The sequence below is a fragment of the Oncorhynchus tshawytscha genome, linkage group LG01, assembly GCF_018296145.1.
Source record: "Oncorhynchus tshawytscha isolate Ot180627B linkage group LG01, Otsh_v2.0, whole genome shotgun sequence".
Classification (NCBI taxonomy): domain Eukaryota; kingdom Metazoa; phylum Chordata; class Actinopteri; order Salmoniformes; family Salmonidae; genus Oncorhynchus; species Oncorhynchus tshawytscha.
In genome coordinates, this window is record NC_056429.1 from 65,297,097 (window position 1) to 65,316,133 (window position 19,037).

A 19,037-nucleotide genomic window follows, 5' to 3' on the forward strand; every position below is an offset into this window, starting at 1 on the left:
TTAAGCCATTTTGCCACAACTTTGGGAGTATGCTTGGGGTCATTGTCCATTTGGAAGACCCAATTGCGACTAAGCTTTAACTTCCTGACTGATGTCTTGAGATGTTGCTTCAATATATCAACATAATTTTCCTTTCTCAATATTCCATCTATTTTGTGAAGTGCACCAGTCCCTCCTGCAGCAAAGCACCCTCACAACATGATGCTGCCACCCCAGTGCTTCACGGTTGGGATGGTGTTCTTCGGCTTGAAAGCCTCCCCCTTTTTCCTCCAAACAAAATGATGGTCATCATCAGACTAGAGGACTTTTCTCCAAAAAGTACAATCTTTGTCCCCATGTGCATTTGCAAACCGTAGTCTGGCTTTTTTAATGGAGGTTTTGGAGCAGTGGCTTCTTCCTTGCTGAGCAGCCTTTCAGGTTATTTGGATATAGGACTCGTTTTACTGTGGATAAAGATACTTTTGTACCTGTTTCACAAGGTCCATTGCTGTTGTTCTGGGATTGGCACTTTCACATCAAAGTACATTCATCTCTAGGAGACAACGCGTCTCCTTCCTGAACAGTATGAAAGGCTGCGTGGTCCAATGGTGTTTATACTTGCGTATTATTGTTTGTACAGATGAACGTGGTACCTTCAGGCGTTTGGAAATTGCTCCCAGGGATGAACCAGACTTGCTCAAATTATGTCAATTAGCCTATGAGAAGCTTCTAAACCATGACATAATTTTCTGACATTTTCCAAGCTGTTTTAAAGGCACAGTCAACTTAGTGTATGTAAACTTCTGACCCACTGGAATTGTGATACAGTGAATTATAAGTGAAATAATCTGTCTGTAAACAATTGTTGGAAAAATTACTTGTGTCATGCACAAAGTAGATGTCCTAACCGACTTGCCAAAACAAAAATTTGTTAACAAGAAATTTGTGGAGTGGTTGAAAAACAAGTTTTAATGACTCCAACCTAAGTGTATGTAAACCTCCGACTTCAATTGTAAGTTCCACAACATTTATATGTAAATCTGATAACTGGGACGTATACATTTGTTTATACCATCCTTAATGATATCACAAAACAACAACTAATCTGACATACATTATTTGTGTTAGGAATATTGTCTCAATGTCCAACTTTTTCATGTTACAGTACTGCAAAGTCTCTCTGTTGTAACAATAGGATTTTTAACTTCCATTTCTGCCGTGTGAGCGAGATTTCCTGCAAAGTTTTTACGACCATCAATAAACTGGCCAACTTCCCCCCACTTCCCCCACTTCCTCTCTGGTGGGAGGCTCTCTCTGATCCTCACCCACCAGGGAAAGTCATGACAACTGCAAGGATAGAGGAGAATATTTATTTATTTTAAATAATAACAATACAAAAGTGGACACACAAAATAAGTATGATTTGACACACACATACATACATACATACATTAATACGTGTTACATATCCGTTTGCAAACAATATAATTATTTTTTTAAACATTGAGTTAATAAAGGTGGCACGTAACCTTGTGGTTAGAGTGTTGGGCCAGTAATTGAAAGGTTGCTAGATCGAGTCCCCGAGCTGAGAAGGTGAATATCTGTCGTTCTGCCCCTGAAAAAGGTAGTTAAACCACTGTTCCTAGGCTGTCATTGTAAATAAAAATGTGTTCTTAACTGACTTGCTCAGTTAAGTAAAGGTTAGATAAAATAAAAAATAAAGCCTCCATAAAAACATGGTTGTTTTCTTGAGGAAGGCAGCTCTAAAATGCAGGTATTTCAGCCTAGCTCAGTGCTTTCTGTGGTGATGGGGCAGCCAGAGGAAAATGCAGAGCGCAGTAGTTGGTAATGTTCTCTAGGTGCACCATGATTGGCTCAGTGTTCTGTCACTTATGGGGACACTATGTCACTGCCAAATCTAAGGGTAGAGCTTGAAAATTCAAGCCCCTTGGGTGCTGCCATAGAGTTACATTAGAAGTGCACATCCAAGAAGGCTCAAGGTCATTGGCCACAGGTAAAATGTCAAATCACGTTATATCTACAGCAACTTTGATTGGACTGATCATGTCAACATCATACTTTCAAAATCTTAGCTAGTTTTCATCATCATGTATCAAGTCGACAATCAACTGGCAAATACTTTTTAATCCTTGTCATTTGAAGAAATATTATAAAGAGAAATGATAGATAAAATGTATCGGTGCTCATCAGCCATTGGACATAAACATTACACAGCAAGTTGGAGATCGCAAATTCAGCAATGAGTGGTTTGGAAAGAATCAGTGGCTAACTGCAAGCATTGCAAAGCAGTCACAGGCCTGCTAGTCAGTGGATTGGGTGTGTGGCCCCAGTTCTTGGTTTAAGGGTCTCTTTTCCAAGCTTAAAATTATAAACATTCAACATTGGCCATGCTGTCAATCCAGAATGATTTCTGCCATGCTCAAAACAAATGTTAACTCGAGACTGTGAAATATGACTTCAGTGAGTTCAAGACAGCTGGGAACTCTGGAAAAAACTTGCTCCGACTGGCAAAATAAGTTTTGAACGGTCATCCAACTCAGAATTGTAAGTCGGAACTCAGGCCTCTTTCTCGAGCTCCAACCTGAAGATCACTGATGTCATCATGATTCAACGTTGTTTTTTCCCCCTGAGTTCCTAGTTGTCTTGAAAGCACCATAAATCCAGAAAAGGCCAGACCTTGATGACAAAGTTTAAAGACAAAATTTGCCCACAAAAGACCACCCTGCCACCTTCCTTTTCAAGTGAGCACAACAAGGTGTGTCAAAAAAATGTATTGTATCCTGCTGCATAAATTATGTAATGTGGAGGGAGATATGTATACTGTAGTTAAGAAAGTAATGCTAAGTGTATGCTGTGTAGTAAGCTATTAGTAGGCCATGTGCCTCACACTAATAATTTGGTCTATTTTCCTCTCTTAATTTCAGCTACTATTCTGATTTGGTAGTGCACATGTCTAAACCTGTTTTAGAGAAATGTAATAATTTGATTTGTCTTCTGACAAATCAACTGTACATTTCGGTGTTCCTCAAGGTTCCATTTTAGGACCACTATTGTTTTCACTATATATTTTAAATCTCGGTGATGTCATTCAGAAACATAATGTTAACTTTCACTGTTATGCGGATGATACACAGCTGTACATTTCGATTAAACATGGTGAAGCCCCAAAATTGCCCTCCATGGAAGCATGTGTTTCAGACATAAGGATGGCGGCAAATGTTTTACTTTTAAACTCGGACAAAACAGAGATGCTAGTTCTACGTCCAAAGAAGCAAGATATCTTCTGTTGAATCTGACAATTAATCTTGATGGTTGTACTGTCATGGCCAAAAGTTTTGAGAATGACACAAATATTAATTTTCACAAATTTGCTGCTTCAGTGTCTTTAGATATTTTTTGTCAGATGTTACTATGGATTACTGAAGTATAATTACAAGCATTTCATAAGTGTCAAAGGCTTTTATTGACAATTACATGAAGTTGATGCAGAGTCAATATTTGCCTCTCATGCGCTTGTCATCTGCTTATGCCATAATTTGTACATCTCCATTGTCAGTAGAAACCACATTTGTTTAAGCAAGTCAGCCAGGCATTCCGTCAACGGGACAGTTGTAAATCATGTAGCGCCGTGTGTCATGATCACACATTTTAGAGAAACAACAAATGTCGGTACATATACAGTAGGGGGAAAAAGTATTTAGTCAGCCACCAATTGTGCAAGTTCTCCCACTTACAAAGATGAGGCCTGTAATTTTCATCATAGGCACACTTCAACTATGACAGACAAAGTGAGAAGAAAAAAATCCAGAAAATCACATTAGGATTTGTAATGAATTTATTTGCAAATTATGGTGGAAAATAAGTATTTGGTCACCTACAAACAAGCAAGATTTCTGGCTCTCACAGACCTGTAACTTCCTCTTTAAGAGGCTCCTCTGTCCTCCACTCGTTACCTGTATTAATGGCACCTGTTTGAACACGTTATCAGTATAACAGTATACGGGCGGGCCAGTTCATAGCATCAATGCTTTCCTCTTGCAGGAACTGCTGACACACTCCAGCCACATGAGGTCTAGCATTGACTTGCATTAGGAGGAACCCAGGGCCAACCGTACCAGCATATGGTCTCACAAGGGGTCTGAGGATCTCATCTCGGTACCTAATGGCAGTCAGGCTACCTCTGGCGAGCACATGGAGGGCTGTGCGGCCCCCCAAAGAAATGCCACACCACACCATGACTGACCCACCTCCAAACCGGTCATGCTGGAGGATGTTGCAGGCAGCAGAACGTTCTCCACAGCGTCTCCAGACTCTGTCACGTCTGTCACGTGCTCAGTGTGAACCTGCTTTCATCTGTGAAGAGCACAGGGCGCCAGTGGCGAATTTGCCAATCTTGGTGTTCTCTGGCAAATGCCAAACGTCCTGCACGGTGTTGGGCTGTAAGCACAACCCCCACCTGTGGACATTGGGCCCTCATACCACCCTCATGGAGTCTGTTTCTGACCATTTGAGCAGACACATGCACATTTGTGGCCTGCTGGAGGTCATTTTGCAGGGCTCTGGCAGTGCTCCTCCTTGCACAAAGGCGGAGGTAGCGGTCTTGCTGCTGGGTTGTTGCCCTCCTACGGCCTCCTCCACGTCTCCTGATGTACTGGCCTGTCTCCTGGTAGCGCCTCCATGCTCTGGACACTACGTTGACAGACAGAGCAAACCTTCTTTCCACAGCTCGCATTGATGTGTCATCCTGGATGAGCTGCACTACCTGAGCCACTTGTGTGGGTTGTAGACTCCATCTCATGCTACCACTAGAGTGCAGGCACCGCCAACATTCACAACTGACCAAAACATCAGCCAGGAAGCATAGGAACTGAGAAGTGGTCTGTGGTCCCCACCTGCAGAACCACTCCTTTATTGGGGGTGTCTTGCTAATTGCCTATAATTTCGACCTGTTGTCTATTTCATTTTCACAACAGCATGTGAAATTCATTGTCAATCAGTGTTGCTTCCTAAGTGGACAGTTTGATTTCACAGAAGTGTGATTGACTTGGAGTTACATAGTGTTGTTTAAGAGTTCCCTTTATTTTTTTGAGCAGTGTATTTATTTCTATGCATAACACTTGTATCTTTCACCAATGTTTATGATGAATATTCCTGTAAATTAATGTGGCTCTCTGCAAAATCGGAGGCGAAGCATTACTGAACATAACGCTCCAATGTAAACTGAGATTTTTGGATATAAATATGAACTTTATCGAACAAAACATACATGTATTGTGTAACATGATGTCCTATGAGTGCTATCTGATGAAGATAATCAAAGGTTAGTGATAAATTCTCTCTCTATTTCTGCTTTTTGTGACTCCTCTCTTTGGCTGGAAAATTGCTGTTTTTTGTGACTAGGCGCTGACCTAACATAATCACATGGTATGCTTTCATCGTAAAGCCTTTTTGAAATCGGACACTGTGGTGGGATTAACAAGTTTATCTTTAAAATTGTGTATAATACTTGTATGTTTGAGGAACTTTAATTATGAGATTTCTGTTGTTTGAATATGTCACCCTGCACTTTCACTGGCTGTTGTCAAATCGATCCCATTAACGGGATTTCAGCCATAAGATTAAGGACAAAAAGTCAAGGTACTGCAGCATGATCTTTAAAAAAGAGCAAATTGCTCATGTGCATACTTTGCATCCTCTTCTACCACGGCGGTCAGGGATATTTTAGGACTTTCCTGGGGGACCGCAACATGTTACACTTACTGTAAGCATAAAAATTGGCATAATATGGGCGTGAAGGACACGACAGAACAGGAACGCACAGTAAAATATCTTTGACAGTCAGAATCTACAAAAAATGTCTCATTGTCTATGTCAAATGTCTCAACAGCTCACATTTACTTACCAACTGCAATGAAGCACAGACAAGTGGTAGCAAAGGCAAGTTTGCGCCTCTGTCCCTTTATATTGAAGTGGGACATTAACTCATTGGTCATCAATCTCAAACATTTTAAGAAAGAGGATATCAAAATTAGACTGTTGGTGGATAATGGAAATGTTCACCCGTGTTGGAATACCTGATGGTCCAATGCCGACCTTTCAACCTCTCAAGGGAGTTTTTAGCTGTTATCGTGACATTCCACCTCAGGACAAGAAACAGGAGACATAGGTCTGTGATACATAGGTTTAATCTTAGCCACATGTAAAGTGGGATGTATACGTTGGGTATGGGGCAACAGAAGGCGAACAGCAGAGGGGGTAATTATCTTGGTGATGGGGAAAGGGCCAATAAAACGAGGGGAATGTTTGCAGGACTCTACCTGGAGGAGCAGATCCTGAGTGGACAGCCATACCTTCTGCCCAAGACTATAGCGGGGAGTGGTCCGCCTGTCGACGATACCTGGAGGTGGTCTTGAGAAGAGCAGACCAAGCTCTCTTCCAGGTACGCTGACAGCGGTGGACAAATATCTGGGCAGATGGTATGTTGACCTCTTCCCCTTGCTACGGGAAGAGCGGGGGCTGATAACCCACAGAGCACTCAAAGGGCAACAGTCCAGCGGCCGAGCAGGGAAGGGTGTTCCGAGCATACTCCACCCACACGAGTTGCTGGCTCCAGGTGGTGGGGTTGGCCGAGACGAGGCACCAAAGTGTTGTCTCCAGGTCCTGAATGGCACGCTCCGACTGGCCATTGGATTGGGGATGAAACCCGGAGGCTGGCCGACAACCCAATGAGTGTGCAGAACGCCTTCCGCAACAGGGACTAGAAATGAGGACAACGGTCAGAAACCATGTCCACCGGATGTCCATGGATCTGGAAGACATGCTGCTCCATGAGCTGGGCCATCTCCTTAGTAGAAGGTAGCTTGGGGAGGGGAATGAAATGGGCGGCTTTGGAAAACCTGTCCACCACTGTGAGGATTGTGGTGTTTACGTCAGACGGAGGGAGACAATTGGCGAAGTCCAGAGATATATGTGACCAGGGACGGTGAGGGACAGGAAGAGGTTGAAGGAGGCCAGCCGGAGCTTACCGTGGAGTCTTGTTCTGAGCACATGGTGCAGGCGGCGACGAACGCGGAGACGTCTGGAACGATGGCGTTGTCGCACAAAGGCGTTGTCGCACAAAGGCCAGGGTCCAACAAGAGCAAGGGTGGCAGGCAAGCCTGGATGAATGAGCCCATTCCAAGACAGGGGAGCGGCCAGCATCTGGGACAAACATCCCCCCCCCACCCGAGCTCATGGACCTCATGGACTCTATTCCCCAGACGAGGGTAGCCACCAGGCACAAGGTAGGAAGAATGGTCTCGAGGGTGTAGAAGCGGGGAAATAGTGGTGTAAAAGTGCGTCCGGCTTAACATTAACATTCTTAGATGCACTGCTGACAGCGGTGTTACTCGGGGGCTGGAAGGCTACTGTCGTGGCCGGCTTCCTCACAGATAATCCACGGAATTGCTCCAGCAATGTATTCAAGACACAGTCATGGCTTTCTGCCAAGGTCTGGAATCCGTCCAGAAGACCTCGAAGTAACTCTTCGTGTCTACCAATGGTGGCTCCTTGGGAGGAGATGGTGTTACTAGTGGGGTCTTTTTAGGACAAGCATGGTCAATGATAAAGATTTACGACAGGACTGTCAACACAACATAGGTGGCCAATGAATACCTGTACAGACATGGGTGCTTCACAACATTCCTTGAAAACCACAGGAATGAAGCCTCCTTATCTATGTTTTAAGTGCCAAGTCAAATTTCTCTATGGCCTATTCTGTGCGCCCGTAACAGATCAGTTAGTATATATCATATCAGGTGATGTGCTTGAAAGAGATTTCAGGTAAACATGAAACAAAGCTCAGCCTCAGACAGTACACTCTTAGAAAAATGGTGCTATCTAGAACCTAAAAGGGTTATTCGGCTGTCTCCATAGAAAAACCTGTTGAATAAGTGCTAAAACGTTTGTGTGTGTGTACCAGAAGGCTCACTTTGGTCAGACACAGGAAGGTATAATTCTATTGGCATAGGATGTTGACACTTAGTCTGGTTATCCAAGGTCAGTCATGACTAGGGCTGTGGTGGTCACGAAATTTTGTCAGCGAGCCACTGGTGCTTCCTGCTTTAATTTTTGCTTGTAATCACGAATCAGGAGGATAGAATTATGGTCCGATTTGCCAAATGGAGGGTGAGGGAGAGCTTTGTATGCATCTCCGTGTATGGATTAAATGTGCTCTAGAGTTTTTTTTTCTCCTCTAGTTGCACATGTGACAAGGTGGGAGAAATGATGCCAAAAGGATTTAAGTTTGCCTGCGTTAAAGTCCCTGGCCACTAGGAGCGTTTCTAAATGTGCATTTTCTTATTTACTTATTGCCTTATACAGCTCGTTGAGTGTGGTCTTAGTGCCAGCATTGGTTTGTGGTGGTAAATAGATTGCTACGAATAATTTAGATGAGAACTCTCTTAGTAGATAGTGTGGTCTTCAGCTTATCATGAGGTATTCTACCTCAGGCGAGCAATACCTTGAGACTTCTTTAATATTAGACATCGCGCACTAGCAGTTATTGACAAATAGACACACACCCCCGCCCCTCGTCTTACCAGACATAGCTGCTCTGTCCTGCCGATACACAGAGATGCCAACCAGCTCTATATTATACGTGTCGTCGTTCAGCCATGTCTCGGTGAAACATAAGATATTACTGTATTTAATGTCCCGTTGGTAGGATAGTCTTAATCGTAGATCATCCAGTTTGTTTTCTAATGATTGCACGTTGGCCAATAATACCAAGGGTGTAAACCACCAAACCACTTGAACTACAATAACATTATCAGTAACAGTTACATAATTTTTTTATTCTTGCTTTGACTGTGATATGTGGTTGTTTATCTACCTTAGTTGAATGCACTGACTGTAAATTGCTCTGGATGAGAGTCTGCTGAATGACCAAAATGTAAAGTAAAAACAAACAATTGCAAAGCATGCTGGGTATTATTTCATGACCTCCACCCCAAACAAGTACAAATGTGACCGACCTGTTCGATTCGGTCTTATGTAGCAAAATTTGAAATCTTTTTTTTTTTTTTTTACATTGTATAAAAGTAAAGAAATGGCATATCATACACGATTGTAGAGGAACAATGGAAAAGTAATTCTGCTTTGAATGTTCAAATGTGTAATCACATGCTCCACTAAGTCAGTTATTTATCTTATACCTTGTCCTTGTGGTAAAAATTATGTGGGTAAAACAAAGCACAAATTAAAAGTATGGTTTTCAGAGCATCATAGCACCATTAAGTGCAAAAACTTGACTTACCCAGTTGCTGCCCACGTTTTGGAAGAAAACCACTCGATTTCGTCCCTACGTTATATTGGCATCACACATGTCACCCTCCCTAGGAGAGGGGGTGACCTCGACAATTTATTGATAAAACGAGAGGTTGCCTGGATCTTTAATTTAAAATCTCTTGCTCCCTTCGGGCTCAACGTAGACATTGATCTGAAGCCATTCTTGTGATTCTGCTATTCATTGTAAATGTTTGTAGGCCTATGTAGCAAAATTGTATCTATGATCGTATGCTATCCATTCATGTTTTAAGTATGTTATTTTTATATCTGAGAATGAACCAATGATATCAGGCCACACCCGGCCATGACTACAGACACCTGTGTGTGTCCTTTGACACTATATACTGTAAAATCGTCACCCCGCAGTATTTGTCATTATACCCTGATGAAGACAGCTTTCCTGTCGAAACGTTGGATATTAGGTTATTCAATTATTGCCTCTGAGCTCCTAGAGTGTGCGGCTCTCCTTTAATTTTTCAAACCTTAGCTTTTTAACAGTACACTTTAACTTGCAATGAAAATGACTTTCTGACTGAATAGAAACGTACAATAACTAAAAATGTAGCTACCTAGACTCTCTTGCCCATATACATGGATGAACGCTTCTCCCTCTGTCATGGATGCCATGGTTGCCCTTAATTTGAAGATGTATAAAACACCCGCCTCCGGATTACAACAGCCTTCTGTGTGTCCTCTTTTCTAGTTTCTCCACATATTTGCAATCAAACGCCTGAATTTTCTCCACCTCCTTAGCTATCATGCTTACATTCCAACCCATCCATTATCTCAGCCAATCATGACTAGCGGGAAGGTTCATGTCTTTTTCCGTGGCTAAACCAACTAGGCTCATATTTTAACAATTGTATTCGTATTTACAGATGGCATACACGTTTGTTATTTAGGCACATGAAAGTTCACATGTTCCAGAAAGCATTTCTGACAAAAACGCATTTTGATGAAAAAAAAATAATATTTACTTTCAAATGCCTCTCCTGTGAATTAGTGACGCGCGACATTCGCCTAGTGTCCTGAAACCAGTCACAAATGTGCTCCGTCCGGACAAGACGAAATCTAGACTAATCATAGACATCTAGTCTATGTTTCACAAGTTTGAACAGCACAGTACAGTACCGCACAGTAGAGTACAGTTGAGCACAGTATGGTACGGTACAGGACAGTAGAGTTTTATTTAGCAGAGTACAGTACAATACGGTACAGTACAGTTGAGTAGAGTTTAATTCAGTAGAGTACAGTACAGTAGAGTTTAATTCAGTAGAGCAGAGTACATTAGAGTAAATTAGGGTACAATACAGTTCATTATACTGTTCTATACTCTCCTGTGCTGTACTGTACTGTACTGAACTATACTGTATTTTATTGTGCTCTACTGTATCATACTGTACCATACTGTACTATACTATACTCTACTCTCCTTTACTTTTCTGTTCTGTTCTCTACTCTACTATGCTCTACTGTACTGTGCTGTACTGTGCTGTCCGAACTTAGACGTCTATGTTTGTGACTAATCAAGGCCAGCCCACACCGAACCTAATCTGAACCAATTATAGACGTCTATGTTTGGGCCAAATATAGGGTAGTCCAGACTGGACGTCTGTGGGCGTTGAAATTAAGGCCTGTGTGGACCGCACAAATAAATATCTTAAAAAAAGACTTCCAAAAGACGTCGACATTGGTCCGTGCTTAGTGCATTCTGTCATAAGGGAACTACCCTGTAAATCATGACTTTTTCTAGTACATTAGCTGATAGATTATTTGAGTGAAAAAACAGCATGCATGCACTGTCCTTCTTTCACTAACCCTCATTCTCACCTCCTCTTTCTTCCTCTCTCTGCCTCCCCTCCCCTCTCTCTATATCTCTCTTTCTCTCTCCTTCACCTCTCTCTGTTTCTGTCTCTCTCTCTCCCAGTATGTCCAGGATGGAGCGACGGTGTTGGTGGTGTTTACCGGTATTGAGCTGCCTGCTCCAGACTTTCTCAGCCCATAGTGACTTTTACACATCCATCGGTGAGGCTCCTCCCTCTCCGATGAAATAGAAACCGGTTTGGTCTGCCCTTAATGCCCCAGTTTGGTCTGCCCTCACTGCTCCAATGAAATAAATTCTCTGGCTGTCTGAAATGTCAAGCACATACTGTGATTGCTATCTACCCGGAAGTTGAATTATACTGTACACAATGTATTCCTTATCTCTATGTGTATTATTGGTTTAGATACACTTAAAATAAAGTTTGATAATGTGTGTGTGTATTTTCCTCCCTTAGGTCACATGACAGATCTGTTGTACACAGAGAAAGACTTGGTCACTTCACTGAATGATTATATCACGGCAGAGGAGAAGAAGCTGAACCAGGTCAAACTGTGAGTGTCCAGACACACATGCACACGCACGCACGCACGCTCGCACACACACACACACACACACACACACACACAAACAGTGTTGCTGAATTGCGTCTCTTCTCCCAAACCCTCTCCTAGGTGGGCAGAGAAGCTGGATGTGTTGTCAGCCACAGCCATGCAGGATCCCGAGGGCTTCCTGGGACACCCGGTCAACGCCTTCAAACTGATGAAGAGGCTGAACACAGAATGGGGAGACCTGGAGAGCCTGGTGCTGAAGGACACCACAGACGGTTAGACATTATTACACAATGAGGGTCACATTAGAAGGAATGAAAAGGATGTTGAAAGTAGTCACAAAACAGCAACGACAGATAAGTGTTAATCTTAGAGATTTGCTGCAATGTTTGTTTGTCTTTTGTATACTCACAGTGAGCATCCTCATCAATGATCAATCAATCTCTATCTTTCTATCAGGCTTCATCTCTAACCTAACCCTCCAGAGGAAACACTTCCTTATAGACGAGGACCAGACAGGCGCAGCCAAGGCCCTTCTCAGACTTTAGGACACTTACAGGCTGTATACCAACATAATCTCTACAGGAGACCTGCCAGGTAAGGGGTTAGGGAGTGCTAGAGAGAGAACTTGAGGCCTTTTGTAATTTGTAAATTTGTAACCACTGACTCATCCACAGGAGTGAGGCACAAGAGCCCTATGACGGTGGAGGACTGCTTTGAGCTGGGGAAGATTGCCTACAGCAGGGTGGACTACTACCACACTGAGCTGTGGATGGAACAGGCCCTGAAGCAACTGGACGAAGGAGAGGAGTCCACCATGGACAAGGTTACCGTGCTGGACTACCTCAGCTATGCCATCTACCAACAGGGAGAGCTAGGCAGGGCCCTGGAGCTCACCAAGAGGCTGCTCATACTGGGTGAGATACCCTAACATGGCTCAGAATTAAACCAGGCACACTGGGGGTGGGGTAAAACTTAGGACACACAAAGAAAGTTAAAGGAGTGAAAATGAGAGCACACTGAAGGACCTGAACTGTTAACAAGTACTGAGGGAATATGATGCCCTCCAGGTGAATCATTGAACAACAGATACTGTCCTGTATGCCCAGCATAAACTGGGATAGAGGATTACTCATAAAATGTCCCAGGTGGCAGTAGGATCTGAAGTTAGTCATCCAGATAGTCAGTAGCGCTGAGCATGAATCTTAAAAATGAGATAAAGTTTTCCTTGTTTTGTTACTGTATGAGCATCAGCATTTCATCTCACTGTCCCCTCTCTCTCTCTCCTCACTCCAGACCCGGAACACCAGCGTGCCAACGGCAACCTGAAGTACTTTGAGTTTCAAAGCAGAGGAAGGCCCAGGCCGAGGAGGCCCAGAAGGCCCAGAATGAGGGCAAGGGGCGAACGAAGAGACAGACGAGTGATGCCTCCAAGGAGAAGATGCACCTCCGGGAGCCTGTCCCAGAGAGGGAGATTTATGAGATGCTCTGTCGAGGGGAGGGCATCAAGCTGGTGAGGAGGAGTTACTCACACACACAGTGAAAGGTTGAGCTCATATAAATGGGTTTAGAGTGTGTCTTAATGTGGTTGTGCATATGTGTGTGTGTTAGTTGAACACAAGTTATCGTCATCAAAGAGTAACGTCCAGTTTCTAGCTCCATCTCTTCTTGTGTCTTTATCTCTATGGCAATCTATCTGTCAATCTATCTGTCTTCTTACCTCCACCCTCCCCATCTCTGCCTTGTAGACCCCCCGCAGACAGAGCCAGCTTTTCTGCTGTTACCATGACAACCACAGTCACCCCAAGTACCTGTTGAGCCCGGTGAAGCAGGAGGACGAGTGGGACCGGCCCTACATCGTCCATTACCATGACATCATCTCTCACAGCGAGATCGAGAAGGTCGAAGAGCTGGCCAAGCCCAGGGTAAGTTCCACTCTCTGTCGGGGATGTGTGTGTGTGTTACATTGAGGAAATAATGGTTCAGAAGGGTGTCATGGCCACACAGAAGTGTGTGATGGAAGGGTTTCATGGTCCTACAGAAGTGTAATTTCTGTGTCGTTGCTCTGGGGTAATCAAGATACTCATACTAGTAACTGTCTGACCAGCTGCAGCTGTGTATCTGCAGCTTCGAGGCCTTTGGAAGGCAGAACGAATGGGCAATGTTAATGCTAAACATAAACACTCTTGACACAGTATGCATTAATCGAGTCAATGAGAATTGACTTATATCAAAGAACCATGAAAGTGGAGGTAGGTTGAGCCCTTTAAGCCCACCCAGAGCAGAGGCTGGTGCATGGAGTTGGGCTATGAAGGTGGTGTCAGGATATCCTGTAAACCCCCTCTCCCTGGCTTACAGCTCCGCCGGGCCATCATCTCCAACCCCATCACTGGTGTGCTCGAGACTGCCCCCTACAGGATCAGCAAGAGGTAAAGCACAGCCAGGTGCAGGCAGCAGGAGAGGATGGGGTCGAGGGGAGGAGTGGAGCAGGAGGGGTGCACACATCTCCCCATTCTCACCCCACCTCAATCCCCTCCTCTTACGCCTGCCACTGGCCTATGCCTCTGAGTCCGGTCCGCATTCCTCCCTCCATACTAGGCTTGAAGACTCCTCTGCAGAAGCACAGAATCTTACTTTGACTAGACCCTCCTCCACTCTCTCTGACAAATTTTGTTAGTCTAACCATAAGTCAGATTCTAGAAGATTCCAAGGGCGTTCTAGAGGTTCAGAGTATAAACTAATAAAAAGGAGAGAAGAGTGTAGGGCCTGAAAGTGGTGAAAATGTGCTTCTGCTCAGGAGTTACAGCTGCTCTAGGATTTTAACCCAGTGGAGGGGGGGAGGATAAACGTATGGGTGTAAAGATGTAGTTGTTCATATTAACATAGTTGCTTTTGGCCAACTAAGGGTGTGTCAGGAGCAGTCCTTTCACAAATCATCTGTTCCTTTTATCACTAATGTAATCACTAGTTTAGCATTCTCCTAATCTACAGCATAAACCATTAATTGATTCTAACCTTGGGTGAAAGGACTGGCCCTGAAACAACCCCTGGCATAATGTCAGAATAACATTGACCAGATCTGCTTATCTTTCTCCTCTTTCTGTTTCTTTCACTTCCCGTTTCCCTCTACTTCCTATATTGTTGTGTTGTGTATGTTACACCTCTCTCCCTTTCTTTTGTTTCCTTCCTTGTTTTTTCTTGTGCCCGGGGAACTAGCCAAGGCACGCCAGAGTACATGACCCTCTAACTGGGAAACTCACCACGGCCCTGTACAGAGTCTCCAAGAGGTAAGGGGTCAAAGGGCATAATACATTAGGGGCTCCAGAGACTCCCCATCGCCTCTGGTCTCTATCCATCTCATACCACCCTGACCTGCATCCCCAGGATGTCCTATCCATGTTTCGGCAGGTCTTTGAGTATTTAGGGCCACCTCACCACCTTTTCCTGCAGTGAATCTCTCTCTCTCTCTCTCTCTCTCTCTCTCTCTCTCTCTCTCTCTCTCTCTCTCTCTCTCTCTCTCTCTCTCTCTCTCTCGCTCTCTCTCATATATATATATATATATATATGATCCTGTTGAACAGTGAGTGCCCCCTTGTGGAGATCTAATACACACACAACCCAAATCTATGGTAAGACTACTGATTGTATGGGAACATGCCAGTCATAAGTCAAAGATACTTTAAAAAACAAACTTCCTCTTTTTAATAATAGAACCAACCATTCCACCACCCCACATCACTTTGTTTTTTCTGTCCCTGCCTATTACTGCAAATTAGTGCTTATTTGTGTGTGTGTTTGCTAGAGTGTGTGCATGTGTGTGTCTGTCTGTGTCTGCTTCTGTGTGTTCATGTGGAAGTATGTGCAACTGTGTGTGTGGTGAACTGAGCGTGAACCTCATTTGAATTGACAACGAGGTCAAAGTGGGAGAGCAGTAATAGCAGGGGAGAGAATTTGTAGAAAGAGAGCCTTTTGACCTAACCAGCACTGTATCATGTCCAATTAATTGTTTTACTGTCTTCACTCCCCCAACAGCAACTTCTAATAAATCAATTTACTGAGACATCACATAGACAAACACTCATCATAGTTTTGATTTTCAGTATTAAGTAATACAGACAGTGTATTGCACTGGGGAGGATGAGTCATTTTATTGGCTGAGAGATTCAATAATGTATCTAATAAAAATGTATGGTGTGTGGAGAACAGATGTCTGAACCCAAGCCTTTGGCCTGGACCTCATCCCGATGCCGTAAACTCACACTCTAGCCCGCTGGCCTTGAAAACATTGCGACCACAACTGCTACAACTCTCACTTCACGCAGTGTATGGCAAATCTATTAAGCAGAGAATCCACCATTTGAATGCTATTGTCTGTGGTTTTACCATTTTTATTTGCACACTGAGGCTTGTGGTGCATGACCCAGAAAAATGAAAATAATGTTGTGGACCATAAAATGAGAGAACTAAGAAATTGTGATGTCTTCATATGATACATGAAAGAAGTCATTGCCATGACACCCAGTCAGAATGGCTCTCTCCCTATTGGAGTGGGCAGTTTAGACTACTGGGCCTGGGTGGATGGTGAAAGACTCTCCTCTGGTGCCCCTTAAGTCATCAACCAAGCCTGTGACCTCCAGAATTGTCCCAGGCCACATTTATTTTTTAATTTTTTTATTTAACCTTTATTTAACTAGGCAAGACAGTTAAGAACAAATTCTTATTTACAATGACGGCCTTACCAAAAGGCAAAAGGCCTGATGTGGGGACGGGGGCTAGAATTCAAAATAAAAAATACTATAAAAATATAGGACAAAACACACATCATGACAAGAGAGACAACACAGCACTACATAAAGAGAGATGTAAGACAACAACATAGCAAGGCAGCAACACATGACAACATGGTAGCTACACAACATGGCAGCAGCACATCATGGTAGCAGCACAAAACATGGTACATACATTATTGGGTACAGACAGCAGCACAAAGGGCACGAAGGTAGAGACAACAATACATCACACGAAGCAGCCACAACTGTCAGTAAGAGTGTCCATGATTAAGTCTTTGAATGAAAGGATGGCTCACATTATGACTGCAAACTGAAAGCTTTGACCTATAGAAGGCATACGTTCTTTAAAAGTAGATAAAGAAACGCATGACTTTATTGAGTTACTCCTAAACTTCAGACACTCCCACCACTGTATGCTGAGCTGATTGGAGACTGTCGGGCCGCTTTCTCAAGTCCTTCCTCTTCCTCTCTCAACGCTCCTCCCACCGCTCATCTATCGAATGCAAGTAACGCATTAACCTACTGTGGTTTATATATTTCCTATTCAGCAGTAGCTTGCAGCATGGTTTGTCTAGTTTCTCTTTCTTCTATACTGTTCATCAGTAATAACTACTGTCCTATAGTGACTCTACTGCCCCCCGGTGACAATTTATATACCCTGTATTTGACCTGTTTTCCATGAACCCCTGTGCCCTTCCCCTGTCCCAGTGCATGGCTGACAGCGTATGAACACCCATTGATTGACCAGATCAACCAGCGGATTGAGGACCTCACAGGACTGGCGATGGACACTGCAGAAGAGGTGCAGGTAATATGTGTTTGTTTGTGTCATTGTTTGGGATTGTTGACGGTTACTTTTACAATATTAATGATCTCACGATTCAAATTGTTGTTGCTTTTCAGGTTGCAAACTATGGTGTGGGAGGGCAGTATGAGCCACACTTTGACTTTGGATGGGTTAGTATTGCCCTGCAGCCCTGATTTATAACTGGACACATTATTGCTGTAAGACGTTTTTGGATTACATATAGGATGTGCCATTTTTGCTCATATTGATCATGTCATTGATAACCTAGTCTCTTTCTCTCTACAGACAGATGAGCCTGATGCCTTTAAAGAGCTGGGAACTGGAAACCGCATAGCAACCTGGCTCTTCTATGTGATTATCTCTATATGCATGGGACTGCTTCCATGTTTACCCCCACCCACCTAAAATAAATACATTAGGGAAGATTCCAATAAGATAATAGTGGATGACTAGTTCTTGTTTTCTCGATTCTAGATGAGTGATGTGGCAGCAGGAGGAGCTACAGTTTTCCCAGATGTGGGTGCTGTGGTTATTTCAGAGTGAAGGTTCTGGAGATGACTGCAAGTCTAGCTCTGTTCTAGTGTAATTCATATATAGTCTCTGCTCCTCTCTAAGTGAATTAGTAAGCCATTGACTTTTTTGTCAATTCAGGTCAATGTTCACTCAACGTCTTATGTCAAGTCACTCCAGTTTGTACTAACATAACTCTTTCTCAAACACAGCACACACACAGACATACACTCCAACACTCCCACGTACTGCACAGACAATCTTATCTGATGTTTATCTGTTTATAGCTTGGGGTGTAATTTGTTTATTGTTTTTCTTTATGCAATACTATCTGGGGGCCTCAAGGAAGAAAGATTATATTTATATCTGATAAAATTCCCCCATTTTGTGTTTGCATGTCCTTTCAAATGTGCAGGAATCTTTTTGGAAGTGTGAAATTAATGTTTTCTACAGAAATCAAGTATAGTGCTGCCCACCTGAGTGATGTTTTTATTTTTTATTCTCATTTGTTGTTCTGGGTATTTTGTAAGCCATTTTCACTCAAATACCTGAAAGAAGTAGGCTTTGATGATTTATAAAAGCATCTCTGGATGTGAGAGATGCTATGGACTCTCTCATGCAAAGAAAGTGTGTGTTTAGGGCCCCCCGAGTGGCACAGGGGTCTAAGGCACTGCTAGCTGTGCCACTAGAGATTCTGGGTTCGAGTCCAGGCTCTGTCGCAGCCGGCTGCAGGGATATCCTTGTGTCATTGCGCACTAGCGACTCCTGTGGCGGGCCGGGCGCAGTGCACGCTGACACGGTCGCCAATGTTTCCTCCTCCGCCAGTGTTTCCTCCGACACATTGGTGAGGCTGGCTTCTGGGTTGGATGGGCATTGTGTCAAGAAGCAGTGCGGCTTGGTTGGGTTGTGTTTCGGAGGACGCTCACGACCTTCGCCTATCCCGAGTCCGTACAGGAGTTACAGCGATGAGACAAGACTGTAACTACTATCAATTGGATACCACGAAATTGGGGTGAAAAATGTGTGTTTACATGGGAGACATGTGTTTGTTGTCAGCTGTTGGAACACGGGGCCATGTCAGAACACTGGCCTGCTTGATTGGAAGAGGGGATGCTTTTATGGAACAGTTAGGGAGGAGGCCTCGCTGTGCGTTTGTGAATGATAGAGTGTGTTTGGTTTCATCAGAAATACATAATTGTGTGTGCATACGCATGTGTGTTAAGTCACTG

The 19,037-nt window shown here is 43.6% G+C and overlaps 1 pseudogene; it reads left to right on the top strand.

Moving 5' to 3' along the window:
• Window positions 1-7,232: 7,232 nt before the first annotated feature.
• LOC112260886 lies at window positions 7,233-18,334 on the top strand (annotated as a pseudogene).
• The last annotated feature ends 703 nt before the right edge of the window (window positions 18,335-19,037 follow it).